Here is a 21667-nt window from a genome sequence, read left to right on the forward strand (position 1 = left end):
AAAAACTTCCTTCAAACTCAGTGGTTACAGATTTCCTTGGAACTACAAGCTACACATGTAGGACTTGATTTACAGAGCAGCATGGCAGGAAAGAATCTCCTTTTCTGCTTCCTGTTTTCTTCACAGCTCAGGAACACACAAAACTGGATGGTTTTCAACTATCTGCTTGAATGAGAGAAAGGAAAAGTTAGGTCAGGCAGAAAGTGAGGTGTTTTGATGCATGCCAGCCTGACATGCACTCTGGGAGAATATCTCCACTAATGGGTAGTTATGATACTGTTGACACTAAAAACCAAAAGGTTTAGGGGTGAAAGGTGATGCTGTTGCATTATAAAGAAGATCAACCCCTATAACAAGGCATTTGGTTTGGTTATGTATCAAAAATTTTCATCAGAGTTTAAAGAAATCTGAAAACTAACTCCAAAAGAGTTTAGTGGAAAATGTATTCTGGGAGTTCTATACTTAACTCCTAGAGGATCCATTCTGGTCTCAGCTTTAGTTTTCCTTGATACATCAAGAGAAAAAGCAATTGGACCTGATTTCACTCACAGGCAATCATTACAACATGTCTAAATGGAAACTTAAGACTTACTAAAAGATCATAACTGAAAATAGCACCTTTTTTCCTGTAAAATGTCAGCTTCATTTGTTTTAGCAGTTCTGTTTTGTTAGCAGTCAGTTTAGATTTACTTCTCTTGCAGCAAAGTATCTAGAGGAGTGCTTGCAATGACTTTTTTTTTGGCTTGCAAGAATTCTAGGCTGAATTTTATGCTGCAGACAACCAGCAAAAAGAATGTACATATTTTAGAAACATTGAGGAACAGTATTTCACTAGCTTTTTAGAGTAGCAGACCCAGATTTTAAAAAAATATATTTATTTTAAGGTAAGTCTATTATAGACAGCCTGAAAATTCCACAATTTTTTTTTAGGGGCAAGTAGGAGTTAATGTTGCATGAACCAAACTTTCACAAATTACTCTGGTTTGGATGCAAATTTTTTATTTTCAGGGGTTTTTTTAATACAGCATTAAAAGAATGTAAGGAAATGATGTTACAAGCAGCACAACCTCACTGTGAAAACAAGAGTTTTAAGAATTACATACAAGTTCAGAAAAAAAAAAAAAAATGTCGTGGTTCACTTGTAGTTTTTAGTCATTCTGGGCTTTTCTTTGAACAAATAGTTATGAGACAGAACTCCAAAATGGCAATTTTATCTGGTTAAGTCTGTACCTAAGATACTGGACTCAGCTCTCTTATGAGAAAGATGTCTTACTGAACTCATTTTTAATTTTTTTTCTCCCATCAGTGGGTTTTCAGCTGGAAAAGCAAGAAGACAAGAAGCACTGGTCAGCCAGGTGGCCTCTAGGAAACCAGTTGGGATGAACTTTGGGGTACTTTAAAATAAAATTTTAAAAATATATATATAATATTTATATATAAATGAAAAAGATATGTGATATTAAGGAAAAATAAATCCCTGATTTATTCAGTATTATGCATAAGATATCAACCAACAGTAGGAAATCTGATGATCAGAAGACTGTCAGATCTCAAGGCACAGTTGCTATATTCCTTAACTTTCAGATTATTAGTATAGACTTTAAAGAAACGCATTTTAAAGGAAGAATGTGAATATAGAGTAGGAGGATATCTGGCATGGAGAATAAGGATTTCTAAGCATAAGAAACAGCATATAAAAAAGTGTGAAGATAAGAGTGGGAGAACAGCACACTTAGTGTCATTCAGGAGGGCAGTTCCAAAAAGCCCCAGAACTAGGAAGTACCTGGAAAAAAGTCTGCTACAACATAAAGGCAATGATCTTAAAACAGAATAAAATGAAAAATAAAGTTGAAATGATATGTGAGTAAAAAATGTTGTTCTCTTCCTCCTCCTAGACAACTTGCTATTTGAAAGAAGATTTGTTTAGGAGGCAGTGCCAGTCTCATTGTGCGGTGCTGAAGGACTCCACTGATGCAGAACCTGTGCACTGATAAATCTCCCAACAGAAATGGCACCATTGAGAATGCCAGGAGGTAATAATACCACCCAACATGCTTTTGCCTAAATGAGCATCATGTACTCAGTCACACAGAGTCACCTGGGCTTCTTTCTTCTACTCCTTCTCACAGATTTGAAGAAACCCAGATATGTTTCTGCTGTCTGGACTGCATGTATTATACATCACATTCTAGTTACACATTTATTTTTGTTTATGGTGTAGGCAGAGTTGGGAGCTTGAGACGATATTTTCTCAAATTGCCACTTGACTATATTCTTAGTCAATGTAAAAAGAGAACAAATACGTTTGTGTGGTGGGGAGACAGTTAAGATTGGGGGGGGGGGGAAATAGTGTTCCTTGGTGTCAATTCATCCTTTTTTAAGAAAAACCATAAGGTTTCTACATGAAGTAAAATTTTCGAAAGCAACTTCTACAAGAAAAATTCTATAAATTATTCTGCTTTGCAGGGCAGCAAGACATCAACTATGCATAATTTGGGAAAAAAACTACTCATGAAGGCCTGACTTAGAAACAAAAATAAGTTGAAGGCAATTAGGGCAGAACACTATTGCTTAGTGATCCAGGAGTCTTGTCACTAGTCAAGCAAAAACTTTTCCAAGTGAAGAAATTAAACTAAAATCTTTCTTTTCCAATCACAAAGGGTAATCCCAGAGGGTACACTTTGTTGAACAAACCAACAATAAATAGCTTTCTTTGGGATCTAGAATTCAATTTCACGTAGTGGAAGATTATACTTGGCTTCCCATCTTACATAGATAAATGGCAAACAGCAAAACGGGAGTTTTATTCCCATTTTATGCCTCCTGGACACAACCAGATTGACATTTGATTACTTTAATGATACATGGACACTTATTTTTGCACTGCAAAAATGAACACTGGCAAAAGAGCGTGAACATGCTTCACTTCTTTTTTATGAGAAAAGAATTATGGATCCTAGTCCACTGAATTTTTTAAATTTTTTCCAAATATTGCTGTACAACAGGACTCAAATATCTTCACTATCAACTTATTCTAATAAACAGGCATTGTGTGAATTTTGACTGCTTACTTTTTTCTACAGACCTGGTAGTTCCCTTATCCAGGTTGCAGCATCCCAACTTGGATCTAAGGATGCTGTACATTAGGTCACAAGAATTGTTGCTTTTGCTAGAAACAGTCCAATTTTATTCCTAGAGTACACATTAAATCTGCAGGCCTACCTGTCTGCAAAAAAGCAAAGCTCACCATGTCACCTCTTCCTTCCTGCCAGTGTACAATATGGAGGTGAGAAAAAGCAGTAACATTTTGTAATGCCACCTTTTAAGCCCTTTTCCTAGAAACAGACACAACTTTGAAGTCAGAAACAGCACTAATTTCTCTCATCAATATCTAGCTCTAAAAACAGATATAACAACAGCAGCAGCAGCAACAACAAAAACAAAAATAATAATGCAAAGGATGATTGTTCCATTTTAGTATTCTTGAAAGAGGTGGGGCAAGGGAGGAAGTCCTCAGTGTCTCATTCAGGTGTGAGGTAAATGCCAAATCAGAGCCAAAAGCTCTTCCATTCTCAAAAGATCTATTAATGCAATACAAGATTCTGCAAACACACTTTGCAGAAGGTCTTTTGCCTGTACTGCTGAATCATCTACAGATTTCTGTGTGCTGTGTTATTCTTTGCAACTGACTGTAGCATTATAAATACCCTGACTACAACCCTTCAGATGCAGTCACACAGTGTAATTTTTCACACTATGAAGTTCTTACAGTAAGCATTCTCAAATGGATGTAGTTTTTCATTTAAATTTAATTTTTAGAAGGTGTGATAGGAAGAGGCAGTATATCTACAGCACAATCTAACTTATGTACTATGTAAAGGCAGATTTTCAGTAGCTTGGATGAAGCCTGATCTTGGTGGTTTTTTTAACTGATATTTAAAAGCTAAGACCCATAATATTCAGAGACAGAAAGATCACCTTGTTACTGATGCATTTAGCAAAGATACTCTATGTGCATTTTACAGGAAAAGTTAACAATGAATTGGATGATCCTCCAATGAGGCACACACTGACTCAGCAACAAATTCCTCAGAGTCCCTCTTCTGCTAACTGGGCTAATTGAGGCAGTTATGAACTTCAAGGTGAAACCAACAAAGCATATTTGATTTAATAATCTGAGGGCTGCAAAGGTGTTGCATTAGACAGGATGATGTAGTAATTAAGACAGAGGTGAAATAAATACTCCAAAATGCACATATCATATAGAAACAAGCTGTTAGCACAGAGATCAGGTGTGCTCATAACATGGCTGTTCTTATATCTCACCCAGCAAAATATTAATTTTCATTCTTTAAAAGGTTATTTTATAACACAGCCTCAGCACTGAGTTAAACTTCAGTCATAAATAGCATTTGGTGAACTTTGTGGACGAGCCCTTTGCAAGCAGCCCACACAATGGCTTTTCATACTTTGCTCAGATTTCCAACCTCAACTGGTGCATGTCCCAAACTCCCAATGCAAACAAAGCCATGAAATCAAAAGACTGAGGACAGTTGTGACTGAAACTTTTAGTAGAGCAGTGCATCATAATACCATTACAGCCAAATGACTACACAGATGCTTTATCTGATTACTCAAAAGTACTGCTCTGTCCTTAGTTTGGAAATACCAGTATCCCAAGGAGGAGACTCAGTCTCAGGCAGCACTTGCAAGCCTCTCTCAGGTCATCTCTGGCTGAACATCTGACTTGAGAGGTGTCATGGTTCTCTCCTGCTCTTTGATCCCCAAATCAGCTTCTTGGTCTGAACTATATGTGGCCAGAAGGAAACTTTCCAGTGGCTGCAATCAAGAACCCATGGCCAAAATTACAGGGTAAATAATTTGTCCTTTTTTTGTCCTTATTTGAAACACAGATGCAGTAGCTTCAGGAAAATTCAACCTGAGCTCTTTATTTTAATGTGGGGAAAAGGGAGAAAGCATACTGCTTCAGCACTTCAGAAAGAACAGATTTGCTGACTTGCAGAAAGGATGGGCTGAAAATGAAAGCAAGCAGTTGTTTGTGAGCAAAGAAAAGCAAGTCCCCATTTCCTATGTCCTCAAAGCTCTGCATGCTATCAGAATCCAAAATGAGGGACAAGGGATTATTGCTAACACCAAAAAAAAACCCAAACAAACCAACCCAAACCAACTCCAGAGTGGCCTTTCCACTACATCCTACAAAGTCTCCACCCACGGAATCTCAGGACTGGGAGCAAATAGTAATGCTAAAAAGCAAAAAAAGAGACAATTCAACCTTTTATTTTTCAGGTGTCCTTAAAAGTAAAGGAGTAAATGTTCTCTTACACATCCACTTCAAAAGCACCTCAACCATTCTATTTGTCTTTCAGGTATTAACACTGAGGACCATGAGAATTTAATCATCTACTTGTAGTTTCCTCACTTTAAGGAAACACTGATGTATTCTGCATATGGACCAGTCAGTGTTTCCAAATATGCAACACAAAAGCTAACCTTTAATGATTTAAGTGAATGAAGTACATAATGCCTCTTACTTTTAAACCTTTCTTAGCAGAAAGAAAATGAGGCCTATTTTGTTTGCTTGTTAAAATTCTAGGTTCGGGATCTTTACAATTTGCACTCTGATTGGGAAATTATCCTTATTGGCTTGCATCTTCTAGAAAGCATGGTAAGAAAAATAACTTCTCATTTTCTTTTAGAAAGGTACCAGATACAACACTCTGAGAACACATCATTAGCTAACCTTATTTCTGCCATTTTCAATTATTGTTTTACAAAACCTAGGACTAGAAAAGTTAATAATAAAAATCAAAGCTATCAGAACAAGAAAGGAATTGTTATGCATTGACTGGCACATACTGTACCAAAACTTCACATTTTTCTGGGTAATTAGACAGTTCAGAAAAAAAAGCTTTGAGGAAAACAACAGCTCTGCTCTTCTGGAGTAGCACAAGCCAAATGCAGCAAAATGTTCTTCATGTCCCTTGTCAAAATCTTTCCCTGATAAAATTATTTAGCCAACACCATTCCATTCCTGATTATATCCAGGAGCTGATCCAAAAAACCATGTACCAGCTTTATGCACAATCTCATCTCATCAACATCTAAAAAACCCCACACTCATTTGGTATGGTTTTATCAGTGCTGTGCACAGACAGGGCCTAGGAAAGAGATGAGCTTAAACCAGAGATCTACTTCTGCAGGCAAAAAGAATTTTACACTTTGAGGGCTATTCACATACTATTTTTAACATTTTTACCTCAAACCCTAAAATGAAAATAGGGGATATGAGAAGGCCATAAAAGGAACTGAGTTACTCATATTCTATGAGGCTTTTAAAAAACTCCAAGACATGCCATGAGTCAAGATTTGCCACAGAAATATCATACCTACTGCAATTGTCTGTTGTTTTCAGGGCACCCTATGTCTGCAATAAGAGCAGTTAGTAACCTGGAATTGCATTTCAGTCCCTCAGTTCACAAACAGCAGTTCAGGTCTGGTGCAAATGACTGAGTTTGTACAACACCTCCTGTTCCACTATAGCTGCTGTTTGATATCCCCTGGGAGAGGAGCAAAGAGACCAAGTGGGAAAGGAGCAGCAATCATATCTTGATACTGAGCTAAACTGACCTGAATTCATGTTTCTTAGTTCTGTTTCATTGAACTTTATAAGCTAGACTAGAACTCCGTATTGCTCATCATCACTCAACTAAGAAATTATATCTAATTATGCTAATTTTAAAATTTTATATATGAGTCAAAATGGCATTCTATATTTGCCTACAATAAGTATGTAGTCGCATACATTTATATTTGTTACCTTATCTTTCTTTTCTTCTTGATGTCAAATAAAGTAAACAAGGTTGCATTAAAATAATAGAACCCATTGTTTTAAGTTTAAAACACTTATAGAGAACTATGGAGTGAAAAAGATTCAGAGATTCTAATACATTATGAAATAAAAAGTACAAAACCAAGTAAAGTATTTAGAAAGTATCTGTTAAAAGAAGATATAGGAACTCATTATAAGTTTAACAATACCATAAATCTACATAGGTAAGACTAATCTTTGACAAAAGAAATGCTGAAATACTAGTGCTTCAAAAGTTTAATTGCTAATCAAAGTTTTGGGGTTTTACAGTGCCTCTAAAATTTGCCTCTGGACAATATTCTGGCAAATGCCCAGGGAAAAAAGCTGTGCATTATCTACCTGAGGTAATGGAAGGAAAATAAAAATCCTCATAAAGACTGAGATAAAGACACACAATGAAGGATGCTTATCCTTTCAAAAAAACACTTTCAATATTTTTATGTTGACCTTGAGCTGCATTGTTATTCTGCCCAAACAAAACAAACTTCTGATTTGAGGACTGATTGCTTTATAATTTGATTATCACTTAAGACTTTCATCCTAGTTCCTAACTTTTAGATAATAACTGTCCTAGATAAGAAATTAATGTAATATTTTATTACTAAATAGATCCAGATACAAGAATGATAAATTAATACAGGACTGTCCAGCAGTCTAAACTTTGCTATTTCATTAAATTCCTTTACAGAAATCAGCAAGCATTTTAATATAGGCAACATGTATTTTTCAAGGAGAGGTTTGACAAAATTTTCTATCAAGCACCTTAAGGAAACTGCTCCCACAGGACAAAAGATAAATACCTCCTGTAACTGAAGGAAGAAAATAAAGGACAGAAGTTGTTCTGTGTGCTGCAGACATTACACTTCCATGGGTACTGAGGTGTTCAACATAGTCCTGAAGAATCTGGAAAAGTGGGTCTGCACAGATGGTTAAAGATGAGGGATCAGATGAATAATTTGGAAGACCTGGATGTGCAGCCCTTATATTCACTGGTGGTGAAGCAACTTCAATTTCTGAAAGGAAGTGATTGTGAGAAAGTAAACAAAGGAAAAGTGCCTTTTTGTCCATCACAAGTAATTGGCAATGCTGAAGAAATGGATAGACAGAAACACAGGCAGAAGAAAGCAAGGGGAGAAAAGGACTTTTTCTTACATTTTTCTAGTTAATACAAACAGTACATGGTAAGTCCACAGCCAGGACTAAGAACCAGGATGATACTGTGCTGGATTCCTAAGCAGCTTCCATGAAGAAGTAAACATATCTCAGTCTGAAGAATGTCTGGCATCTCCCTGCTTTGTCACGTTTTAGATTCTTGCAGATGACCAATCTTCAGATGTTTTTAAGAGGCTATTTGGGTGGAAGGTCACTGAAAGTGTTTTCAGTTCTTTAAGATGCATCATAGAGAAAGAATTGAATTTCACAGGAGAAATGACAGCAAACCAGCACTTCCCAAACTTTGCAATCTTACACACACAGGCACATTTGCTTGCACACACAATAAAGGACATCCCCAATTTTATGGCTCTGTGAAGAAAATCCTGTTTGTCTTTGATGCCTTTTATTAGAAGACACAGGTGCAAATCAATACAGAAACTTCCAGAAAACCAAGAAGCTAAGACTGGCATGAAGGTTTACACAGTTCTTGATTATAAAGTATCATTGGTGTTCTCCATTTTTTTCCTACTTATCATCACTGAATCCCAGAACAGCCCAGGTTGGAAGGGACCTTGAAAGACTGACTTGCCCAACCCTTTGTGAAAAAGGGAGTCTGGAAGAGATTATTGAGCATACTCTCTAATTGTATCTTGAAAACCTCCAGCAGTGGGGACATTACCACATCTCTGGGGAGGTTGTTCCAGTGAATGATTGTTCTCACTGCAAAAATGTGTCTTTTTTATTTTGAGATGACACCTCTCCCTGTCACATATATTAAGCTGTACAGTGCTGCCTACACTCTCGGTCCAAAAGCCTCACATGTGTCTGAGTCAGAAAAAAAACATGAGAATAATCTCAGCTCAAATCAATGGCACAAATTGAGGAAAAGTCTTAAGATGCTCTTGCACTCCCACTGGTTTTCTCTTACAGAATATACAGCAGTAGGAATAAATCCATTTTCTGGAATAAAGGCTTGAAATACCTCTTATCTTCCTCTAATACTTCTTACTAGTTCAGCCAGTATAAACATCAGATTTTAGTAGACAAAGAAATGTAAAAAACAAAAGTATAAGACTGATCTAAGATACACAATAGATGGCAATCTCCCCACTGAGATATTAAAAACTTCAAAAAGGCCACATGACTTCACAACTCTCAAAGTTATTTCACACCATAAATATTATTTTCCTTGTGTACCTAGTAAACTCAATCTATAACACAGATTCCACAATAAGGTTGCTTTAACAATAAAGAAATAATAGATATCATTATAAGTTTTCATTCACTATGACTAGATTCTCCATCATAGATGAACAAGATCAAACAAAACTACATTTAATTCTTGTCCAGCAAATTTTGTAAGAAACTTACTTTCTTTTCCACATATCACAACCAAAGCTTCCACTGACTGCAGAAAGAGACAAACTTCCAATCAAAGCTTCCACTTTCTACAGACAAATTGTACCTTTTGTTTGCCTGTAAACCTGCAAGTTTCCCCTGTGCTGTTCTGCTGCAACATGATTATGCCTTTACCTAGGCAGGTCACACCTTGTCCTCCCCTTGTATGGCTTGCAGGACAAGACTAAGCAGGGAAATCTTCCTAATATCAAATCCTGGGAGTACAGATAAGTAAAGGAACATCACAAACAGTTCTTCCAAAAGCTGAATTTTTACCTCAGCATCCCTTTTCCCCTTGAAGTTCTCAAGCTCAGTTTTTGCCTTAGGCATTGTAATCTGATAACCATTATGAAACTTTATCTAGTTTGCTTGTGTCTCTTTATCAATTCTGTTAAACTGAACACCACCTTTGCATTAGTCCTATTATAGTTATTAGTGTTGATATAAAGAAATCAAAACTTGATAAGCTGAGGAAGCAATTGTCTTACAGACAATGCACATACCTGCTTTTACTTGTCAACTGAAATTGCTGTTTTCATTCAAATATTCATCTCTTTGGATATGGCTGGGTACAGTTGCTAAATGCTGATCTAAGATCTCTTTCAAGTGTTCCTACCAAAATCAGTAACACCAAAAACTGGTGTTCTCTGTGGGGAAAGATCAAGAGAAGAAGAAGAGCCTACACCCATTTAATTCTGTTCATAATCTTCAAAACTATATTATAAACAATACCATACCACTTGCCTTCAACAGACTGAGAGGCATGAGAATATGTATAAAGGGAATTTTTCAAGAGGACTCACTTTGGCCTAAGGCTATTTGTCTCTTGAAGTTTTATTTTTGTTTGGTTTGGGTTTTTTGCCCATTTTTGAATCAACTTAAGTTCCTGCCCTAAAATCAGGAATTTAATTTAGGCTCTCTGAATTGCATTCTGCAGGAACCTTTCACTTCTCAGATGACTACAGGGAAGCCCAGGGAGACAAAATTTATTAGGTTAAAATTAACCCTTTTTATATAATGGCCTTTCCCGAAGTGACTTATTTCAGATTACCTTCCAAAAAATTTACTTGGGGCAGTGGAAGGAATAGAAAGCTAAAGAGAGACAGATTCCATCCTTCTCTTAATTGTATTGGCTAAGAAATTAAATTCTTAAGAATTAAAATCTTAATTCTCTTTATTAATGTTCTCTTCTATCCAAATCCTAGGCTGCACCAACTAAGAAATCATCTTCCCAGATCAAAATACATGAGAGAAATAGAAACCTAGAACTTAGAATTAAAGTTTCTATGTTTTCTAGAAACATTTAATGTATCTTCCACTCATCTTTTTTCACATCTTCCCTTCATTTCTTCTTTATACTCAACAACTGACTACAAAAAGTAAAAACTGCCAAGCTAGTTTTAGAAAATATATAATGTCCATACCTATGAAAAGAAAATTAGATCAATCTAAATACACATTAATACCAATGATACTGTCTGATCTCTGCAAATAAGATGATGTCGAATTCTGTAGAAAATGTTTCTAAGGCATGTAAATATTTTTTTTCCAATGCAAACTTTTTTGTTGCTGTTAATGTTTCTTACTTAGAACAATGTTTATTTGAATTTCCATGGTACTTAAAGACAACCTACAAATTCATTTTCTAAGTGTTCCCTCCAAGTGTTATGTTTTTAATCTTGTTGAAAACAACAAAAATATATTTTTACAGAACAACGAGGATAAAATTACTAATTGAACATGCCATTTACATTTTTTTGTTAAAGGAAATATTTAAGTTTAAAGTCAGAGCCAGTTACGATTTTTTTTTCCTAAAATTCTCATTATCCAGTTAAATCAGAAATTATTTTCTGAAGAAACCATGGAATTTAGAAGATAAACAGGGCAATTACAATACTTTCCATAACAATTTATTTGCCAACGTGTGTGAATGGCACCACCACACTTTTCTGTCATATTCAGAAAAAAATCCACTTCAATTCTAAATACATGTTAGGCATGTTTTTGAACTGAGGTGAAGCAAAAAGCAAATTTCAATCACACAGCTTGTTTGAATTATAATCATTACCTTAAGTGAACATACTGCAGAGCTCCATGAATATTCAACTACAGAGTTACCAATTACTGTATCTGCGCTTTTGGCATTAAAAATTTAATTTTCTTCATTTTTTGTAGCAGGGTGGAGTAATAGAATTTTATTTAGGTCGCTCATTAGGTTCATACTCTGTCTTCACTTGTATTTCTTCAACTATACCAACCCAAAAGTCAGGGCATTGGTAAGTCACACAACTTTTCTAGTTGGGTTACTCTGCAAAGACAGGCAGCAGTTACTTGTTCAGTTTACTCACACAAAGCTGCCCAGCTGCAGCCCTTACTGTGATGGGTTAATATTCCTGAGGAAGGTCTGAATATTGAAAACATGCTAAATACACTTTGCACTGGTACATTATTTAATCTTATTAGCTGACTAGAACATTAAATTTCACCCATTAAAATCATTATTTCATAGCACAAATGCAGCAGAAAATAATAGAACCATGTGCTTAAGAATGTGAGGGATTCAACAGTTCAGTTCTGACCTCTTCAAGGGATCTGGTTCTTTACTGTATAACAACACATCTTTCTCCATAGCCTTCAAATATTTTGGGAAAGATTATTTCTTTTTGTATTTTAAGAATATTAGAACATTCAGAATACAGTGAATGTAATTATTCAGCCCTTTTCAATAAACACATGCCAATAGAGCAAAGATTTACTACTGTGAAATAGAAATGATCACTCCCCAATGCACTTAAGTGAAACTGGCTACTGGTCTGGTTTCTTCACCTGAACTGTTTATCAGATGTTGGTACTGTGGAATAAATACTGCTTCTGGCTAGGTCCAAATTATTAAATTCACTGTAATAAAACTCACTGTGTTATTTAAAATCAGTTGTCTTGTTTCTTGCATTGCTGAGCTAAATCTCACTTTTGTCACACATTGGAAGTACATTGCATTTCCAGTTCACCAAGAAGGCACAAGTTACATCCTGAGTTTTATGAACATCCATCTAGGTGGAGCATTCAGTTCAATGCAATAATGTTTGATAGTAATGGGAAAAGATACAGTTTTTTGGATATTAAGCAATCCAACCACAATTTTTATCTTTTAGAAACATTATTTAAGGGTTTCATATCTTCTCATCTATGACCCCATTCATAATTTTTACTGAACAGTTTAATTAGAATTGTTTATAAAGCAGAATTTAATTTAAAAATTAGCAAATGGGAAGCATATATGTCAATCAAGAAAAACAAAGAGACTGAAATGTGTTTAAAATTGTCAGAATAACAACTGACCTGTGCAACTCTCCTGTGTACAGGGCTCCTTACTTACTGAACTGGATAGACCCACAAATTACAAATTAGCCCAACTGTTTCCAACAACAGAGATAAAATTTCAAATGCAGACAAAAAGCTTATTACCTATCAGAGGAGTTTAAGGTCTGGAATTCTCATGGTCAGCACAGTGCCTTGCAGCACAGGTGAAGAAAGGATAATAAATATTCAGCAGGCTGATGGCTGGGATGCTGTTGGCGAGAGCTTCCTGTTTTAAACATAAAAAAAACAAATTTAGTACTAGATAGAAAAGGGTGGCATTTTTTTCTTTGAGCAAAATGAACAACTCCTTCCAAACAGATGATCAGGCAAAGAAAGAAAACAGGATGTTACCACAGGTTAATTTCTTTCTAATGATCACAGAGTAACAAACCAAAACAAAGTGTGCAGCTGAGATCTTATTCTGCCATTTTTTACTGAAGTTTACTTCAACAAAAAGGATTTCTAGAAACTTCTGAAGTGAGCTGGAGGAGGACAGAAGGGGAGTCCTTTAACAGGATCACTATATCTCATTTTGAGAGCATCTGTTTAGTGTTGCTGGTTTTCCTGATGTTATTTTTAAAAAACAAGAAGAACGAAAATACTCCTCATCCAGAAACCAGATATCTGTATACTCTGAATAACATTCAGAGATCAGGATTTTGCTATATATTAAAAAAAATCAAACAAACCCCTAAACTTATGACAGGTGATTTAAAGGGCACTTGAAGTAGTGAGTCCAAGTGAGCAGTGTTCATGATGTGGAACTCCTGGAGTTTCATCAGCCTTAGAGCTTGCCTAGTGACCTTGAATATGCACAGAAGGACATAATTGCTGGACAAACCACTTTAGATGCAAGGAAATTTTCAGGGAACAGATTCCTGAACCCCAGCTGCCTTCTTTAAATGACCAGAAAGCAGATAAGGGCTGCTGTCTCTGGGTATTACTTTATTCTCCCTGGCTGAGCTTCAAAACATCTGTTGCATAAGAAAAGTCTAATTAGGATGGCTGCCTCTACTGCTGACATTTACTTGCCATGGGAAGAACCTGTCCACTACCAACATTCCCATGAACCTGACTGACATGCCTAAAGAGCAGGCTGAGCAGAGTCTAGAGCCTGTTCCCAAAGACTGCAGAAACCTCAGATCTTTTCCTTTTAGGCACTGTGGCCTCGATGGAAAAATCTGCAAAACAGATGAGGGTGTGTGTTAACTAACAGTGCTCTGCACCACTTTGGAAAGCAGACAAACATATGGATTGCCACCAACTATTAGAACTTGGTGTGAAATCACAGGAGTTATCAGCCTGCAGCTCTCACGATCTGTTTCACAGACATTTATTATTTTTCCAAAATAAAGATAGCAGTGCAACAACAGACCATTTAGTAACCTATGTCTCCCTGCATTAAAAAATGGGTCGTTTCTAAGCAGCTGAGCTATCAATACCTGTTCCTTGGGTATTTTATTTTCATGCTTTTGTGTCTTATCTCCCTCACAGCAAGCTTACATGTCTCCTAGTCTTCTACCAGTCTGGAGAGCCAAGAGACAGCATTTACTGTGCCTGGTTTTAAGCTTCACACATGCCAAGTTGCCAGCTGGCAGATCAAACAGAATCAGTGATAATTTCAGCTCATAGTGGAGCCTTTCCTCTTAGCAGCACTAAGCTGGGTCTCTCCTCTCTTACCACACCACTGATTTTCACTTGTAGGAGTGTAATACTTTTGCAATCCTCTTCTGCCAAATTCAACAAGTTGGACAAGTTCAAAGGGTACTGGAAGGGAACGAAGGGAGGGTTGGGAAGAAGGGGGAAAGATTGTTGGCTGACAACCAGAATAACAGCATAATTTTTAGTCCAAGGAAAACAATACCAAAAATAGATTTGGGAAAGAATAAATGCATAGCTAACACTTAAAGAAGGCTAGTGGACAATTTATAAAGAGAAATGTGTCTCTAAACAATAGCCATGTAATACTTCTTCTCTAGAAACAAGCTTATGTAGCTAATGTATGTTCAGATCTCCCTCTTACTCCTGTATTGCCATAAGCTGGTGATGAGTTTCAAGCTAAGCTGATGCAGGACCTGGCAGATATCAGGAAGTCTGTATTTCCATGGCAGATGCAAGTTCAGATGTACAGTATCTGAAACAGAGACTATATAGAACAGCTTAGAAATACAGAATAAATTGGTGTCATAACAACTGTATTGAGGATGCTATAGACAAAGTTCTAAGGGAAATCTGGTTTCTTTGTTTCATGTATTTGACAGCATCATGAAAAATATAAGTTCCAGTTTTTAAGTTCCACACATCTTCTCTGTTGTCTTCTCCCCTTTTCCAATTAGGCTATTCAAGTGACCACGTATTCTTAACAGTAAAAGTTTCAATATTGTAAATGAAGTGCAGATGTGCTGGTTTCACAGGCACATGAGGAACAGCCACAGAAGCACCTCCCAAGCTTGACATAAAAGGATAACCTTTGGAATTTTAATTACATAGGACTTCAGTAAACAAGTATCAATAAATATTTATGGATCCAACATTTGGACTCCTCCATTAGATTTGTAAAAAAAAAAACCCGAAACCAAGCAACAATCAACAAACCAAACCCACAATCAGTGCTGCTGACATTTTTGTTTAGGGATAAACCCAGGTAATTCTCCAGTACTCCATGTGGAACAGTTGAGAAGTAAACAAAGAATCCCCACAGAGGTTTAGAAAGACACATGCTTCCACACTCACTGGAGTTTGTGCAGCTGTAAAGCTACAAACCATCACATTTCTCAACACTTAAAACCAAAATTGAAACATTACAATTAAATCCCAAATATGCTCAAGATTCATTATAGAAAAATACTTTACTGAGAGTGCAAATACAAGCTAGTAGAAATGAGAGGGGTGCTCACTATGTATGCAACATTGCAACATTATTATCTTATTTTGAGAAAAGCTGTGATCTATGAACATGGCAGTAGTTTATCCAGTCTTTTTAGAAAAATAAAAAAGTCCGAACTAGTACTTAGAGGTACTGCAGAATTTAAGTGGGCCTTGAAACTACAGAGTATCATAGCTGCCTCTAAGAATCACTTCATCTACATGTTCATAAAACCCTTGAAAAATACCATTAATCAATAACTAACAACAGAAACAAAAATTAAAAATAAGTATTTTTACATTCTTGATATCAGACCTCTCAAGAGGACTCCTAAGAGTATATTAAAGAAAATACAACTATGTGACTGCTGTGGATTATTATATGCAAATTGACCTGCACACTGTTCTGCAACTTGAACCTTGAGGATTCATCAAGCTAACTGGAATAAAGAGAACCAGTTATTTTGCTTTCAAACAAGGCTTCAATTTCTCCAAGTCTTTCCTCTAACATTCCTTAGGAGTCAAGAGAACAAGGCATAGAAATGTCTGAGGAAACAATTCAATTCCATAACCAAATTACAGTTGCCAAAAGAACATGCCTTCCTCTGCTTGCTGTGTTTTATGAAGGAAGTTGAATTTCCTGCTCTCTTCGAGAAGTAACTGAATGTTCAAAGCTTTAAGCCCCACAGAGATGCTAAAGATTCCATTAGCTGCTATTTAATTTCTTCCTTTTGAATAGCAGGGTTCCCATAACTGAGGAGCAAGGACATTTTACACTGACCACTGGGATATTACAGGGAGAAAAATCTTCACGGGCTGATGCAGTCTGTAAGCTGATTTTCACACTTGCTACCATGGGACTGAAGGAATTTAGAGAAAGGTCAACATTTTCAGTTGCTTGTCTTGCAGAGAAATGGGAACTTGGTCCAAATATTCAACATACAAGTCATGAAGAAGCAACTCAATTCGGGAGGGACCCAATTGTCCCATCTGACCCAGCCAGTTTGGCATTAACACAGCCAGGACACATTTTTCTCTCAGGTGACACCACAGGGCACCTGGAACTGTAGAGCAACTCTGCTCTCCAATACACTGAGCACCTCTGTCACATTCTCAGTCCTACAATCTCCCTGTCCAGGAAAGGGCTGGTAATGCACTGTGGCAATTCGTACATCATTTCTGATATTTTTATTGCTATAGCAACTGAGTGTAGGCATTTAAACATAGCAACAGACTTTTTATAGCACTTTCTTGGATGTCAAAATGGCACGTTGTTTTATTTTCCAAGCAGATGCTCAGAAGATAAGTACACAGGATGATTGTACAGTACCCACCTTCAAAAGGAAGAAAAAAACCTCCCAGCTTCACAACTTCTGAATCATATGAGCTGATAGATGAGTGTAAGATACGTTGGGAGTTGCAAGGTTTTTGTCATGAGTTTAAGTGACTTTGTTCTGAGAAAACATTTCACCAACTACTACCTAAGAATAAAATTAAGTTAAAAAATTGGTGGATCTGTGCCCATTTTGTAAAAAGCTGTACAAGAAACCTACCAAGTCCTGCTCTGTAGGGAAAAATGTCCATCAATTCTGATCTTTGCTTGTTAAGCAACTGAAAAGGGAAATTGTCTTTATATTAAGTGGAGCCAGATTCTCAGGAATGAACAAATTCCACCGAGACAGACCCATAGGTCATGCACAGGGGCAAAGCTCCACACAATCCAAACAGCAAGAGCAATTTACAAGAAGAGAATTTGACTTGCTGGATGGTTTAAGGAAATACAACTCACCATTTTCATAATAAGAATCACAGAACAATTAGGGGTGGGAGGGACCTCTGGAGATCATCCAGTCCAAACTCCCTGACAAAGAGTCACCTGGAGCAGTGACACAGGAATGCATTCAGGAGTATCCAGAGAGACTTCACCATCTCCTTGGATAGCCTGTCTCAGTGCTCTGACACCCTCAATGTAAAGAAGTTGCTCCTCATGTTGAGGTGGAACTTCCTGTGTTTCAGTTTATGGCCATTGCTCCTCATCCTGTCCCTGGGCACCACTGAAAAATGTCTGGCACAATCCTCTTAGCCCACCTTTGAGATACTTACATGCATTAATGACATCCCCTCTCAGCCTCTCTCAACTAACCAGGCCCAGCTCCTGCAGCCTCTCCTCACCAGAGAGATGCTCCAGACTCTCCATCCTCTTTGTGGCCTCCACTGGACCCTCTCCAATAGCTCCTTGTCTCTCTTGTCCTGAGGAGCCCAGAACTGGTCACAGCACTCCAGGTGTGGCTGAGTAGAGGGGCAGGATCACCTCTCTTTACCTGCTGGCCACACTCTTCCCAATGTAGCCCAGGCTACTTTTCTTGTGTGCAGTATTTTTCTGTGGGTCCTTAATTTTAGCATCATTTCTAAAGTGATCAGTAAAAATCATCACTTGGTATTTAATGTGATTTCTGAACACATTACTTGACAGGGAAATATCAAATGGCAACAGGACGGATTTCCTTGGGGATCTTCAGGTATTATTCACCCTTCCATTACAATTATACATCAGTTTTGTAGAGAGTGAGATGGTTGATGTCTGTCATTTTACTAAGAAAAGCATTTTAAATCTGTTAAACAAAAAATGTCAAAGCCTCACACAAAATTAATCCAACAGGAAATATGAAGAGCTTCTTTTAAGGGTACAAGGTTGTAAATGCTCCAGTGGCTCTATTCTATTAGTACATAATACATGAGTTTTGGAAGGGACATTTTAATGCTGTGTTTTATGCAGAAGAAATTTCAATCAGATCCCAAAAGCTCACCATGAAGATAAAAACTGAGTTTTACAAGCTGAGGTTTTAGAATATATCCCACAAATTCTTTCTCCCTGTCCCTTACAGATATTTTTTACTTAATGCATTAAGCAGCTCTCACACCTTCCTAATCTTGCTTCAGGTTCCTAAGATACTTGGGAATTCTGATAAATCTGCTTGGGTTTCAACAGTCATAGAGCCACTGGAGTATTTACAACCTCCGCTGACTATTGCACTTACTAAAACCAGCTTTTAGAGAAATGCTGATCATTTTAGCTAACAAAAAACAGGAATAAGTTCTTAACTGCAACAGCCCTCTGGGAAGTGTGGATGGGCACCACTCTACTGGCATAAGGGAACAAGGCACAATATGCAGGTTTGCTTCCAAGACTTTTCCAGTCTGAGGTGATGTGCAGAACATGAGATTGATTTAGCACCTCCTCCTGGGATAAACTCCACCCTCCCCTGCAACTAGGCCCCAGTCATGTAATTCTATTTTCATGAGCCCAGAGGTCAGCACATTTAAATTGCTATTTATGAAGAAAAATATGAGAAATTCAGCAGTTGAAATTGGGAAGCAATTTCCATACATCATCAAATTATTTCCCTTCCTCTCCGCAAGCTCTCCTTCAACTTACAGCCAGATGCTTTATTTTTAATTTTTCTGTTTAGCAGTTACAGCACAGTTCAGCACAAGTTTGGAAGTCTTAGCAGGAAACATTAATTGATATTATATATATAAGACCTTATTATATTCTACCCCCTTCTAAAAGAGACTGGAGAAACTGGAAGAATATTCAAAAATGAAACAGAAGATTTTTCTTGTCCAAAATTTCAGAAAAAGATCTAATTTGACAGATTTTGTAATTTGTTAGTAAAAAATAAAATGGGTTAAAATAGACTTGCTTCTCCTACTTGGATTGCCCTGAGAGAGTCTTTACCTTTGTGGTGTTCTCTAAGTGCCTCCTCTGGCAACACTGAAGTCAATGGAAACTTTGCTGACGATTTCAAAAGCAAAGGCTCAGAGCCAAATTCCCCATGTATAACTTCAGCCTTACAAAACATTCTGCAGAATTATATAAACAGTAATAATTTTACTTAGAAGGCAAGTCTCTACCCCAAAGCAACTGTTGTACTTGCCCCAGCAGCCCAGAATTTCTATCATGCATTCATTTTCAGGATGTAAAATATTACACTGGGTAAGAAAACAGTGTGCAGCTCCTACATTAAAAGCTTTTCCCACCACTTTTCAACCCCTCTGTTCTTTGCATAAACCCCAATAACTAATCCAGTGGGGTATATTTTATAGCCATGAGATTGCAGCTTTCTTTGGATGATCACCAGGTGTATTTACATAAATTAGGGGACAGCAGTGACTCTATGCATGTGCACCATGACAAAACACAACAGAATATGCTTTAGCTGGGGAAAAGACTTCCAGGTTTATATACTTACTTGACACATGTTAGCTGGCAGTTCTGCATGCTTTCCTCCCTGCCCCTCTCATCCTCCCCTGTCCCAGCAACCCCTGTTAACATAAGGAAAGATCATATTCTACAGGTCTTACTTGTCCAAACCCACAGATCTCTACAGATGCCCACCATACTACAGGTTCCTATTACTTGTGATAGCAAAAGTTTTTGTGTTATGTGCATTTTAAGGAGAGGTGAAAGTTCTAGCACATTCTTGAGGCTATGAAATGGAGGTGAGTGTGTGGTCTTTGTTGTTGGCTTTGTTGTTTCAATCTTTTAGATATTTAATAAATTTGATAATTCCTAAGTAAAATTTAATTCTCTTTTTTTTTTTTTTTTTTGAGATGTAAAATTAATGATAGACACACTAAAATTAACCTAAAGGAACAGAAATATAAAGCAAAAAAAAAACCATTACATCCACCTACTTAGATTAGAGGATTAAATCCAGGGATGCTATTAGAGCTGAAGCTCTCCATCAAAACCTGAGGTTACAAGTCCACTTGCTCTAAATAACAAATCCCTCTCTCCTTTTCAAAATCCTTAGGAATACTTTCCAGGGAAGGAAAGTGAGTTATTATTTCAAAGCACTACCATAACAGTAGATCACAGTCTTAGCTCTCCATAACAGCTCTACACATGTACATAAGCAGTAATTCATGTCTTGAGTCACTAGTTTAGAAGCTTACAGAGATCCATCACCCACTCAGATTTCCTTTCTGTCACTGATACTGAGATCCAAAACATCTCTTTGACCCACTTTTCAAAGGAAGCACAGACAGAGAGCACATCACAAGGAAATTCTTCTGCTTAGTTTACAGGAAGGCTGCATGTTAGGACAGCAAAAAGATATATCTCTGCTCACAAATCCCCCAGATCTTTAAATAGCCCACAAACCTTAAAACAGCAAGGATTTTATTTCCCCTTCCACTCACAAGCCATTTAATCCTTCTTTTTCCTCTACTTACATGCTTCTCTAAAAACAGCAAATATATGAGGAAGGAGAACTCCATGTGAGGAACATACACATACAACCCATGAAAGGAGAAGCTTTCATATCTGTCCAACTCCCTATACCTCACTTGCTCAGTCTGTCCTAAATAACTTTTTAAAAGTTACTTGTCACCAAACTATCCTTAAAAGCTATCAGGAAGCAGACTGATTGAAAGGAGGATGGGGCTAAACACCGGAGTTATGAATCTGGCTGCTAGATAATTCTTAATTTCCAGTGGTTTGGTCCCAGATAAATAGGACTATAGTTATTAAAAATAACCCCAACACACAAAAAATAGGAGGTAGGGAAATGTACAGGTTTCATGCCCACAGACAATTTAGAACTTATTCCAGAAAAATGTGAAGTGGACGGATTTCTAAAAGTTAAACACAAGAAAAATCCTATGGAAAAAAGGATTGTGTGAAATAATAACGAGCTGTTGAAGTGCTATATCAAGTATTAGAAATATATAGTTGGTTCAGACTTGGAGGAGTTAGATACAGATTCGTTATCCCAACCTTAACACATTGTTAAAAACAAGTTATGGAAACTTAACCTTCTAGAATACCATCTAAACTTATACATCCTTGCACAAGTTGAAGAGTTGCATAAAACATCACAAGTAAAGTAACACATGCAAGACCAAGGGTCTTTGGAGGCCAGAAACATGAGAACATCATATAAGTGAGGACCCTCAGTATTCAGTATTTCATATACTGGACTGATTCTTAAATTC

The 21667-nt window shown here is 37.0% G+C and overlaps 1 protein-coding gene across 5 annotated transcripts in view; it reads right to left on the reverse strand.

Annotated features, from left to right (window-relative positions):
* IRAG1 (inositol 1,4,5-triphosphate receptor associated 1) overlaps window positions 1–21667 on the reverse strand; it is a 62415-nt gene that overhangs the window by 38942 nt on the left and 1806 nt on the right. For 3 of the 5 annotated variants that reach the window (XM_079309381.1, XM_079309376.1, XM_079309377.1), the window contains exon 2: window positions 12908–13028. The exons of 1 other annotated variant lie outside the window; for it this stretch is intronic. The gene's annotated coding sequence lies outside the window, so the exon portion shown is untranslated. Of the gene's footprint in view, window positions 1–12781; window positions 12823–12907; window positions 13029–21667 lie in introns of all 5 variants that reach the window. One more of the 5 variants, XM_079309378.1, reaches the window with a different exon arrangement.

Source organism: Erithacus rubecula (genome assembly GCF_903797595.1).
Source record: "Erithacus rubecula genome assembly, chromosome: 6".
NCBI lineage: Eukaryota > Metazoa > Chordata > Aves > Passeriformes > Muscicapidae > Erithacus > Erithacus rubecula.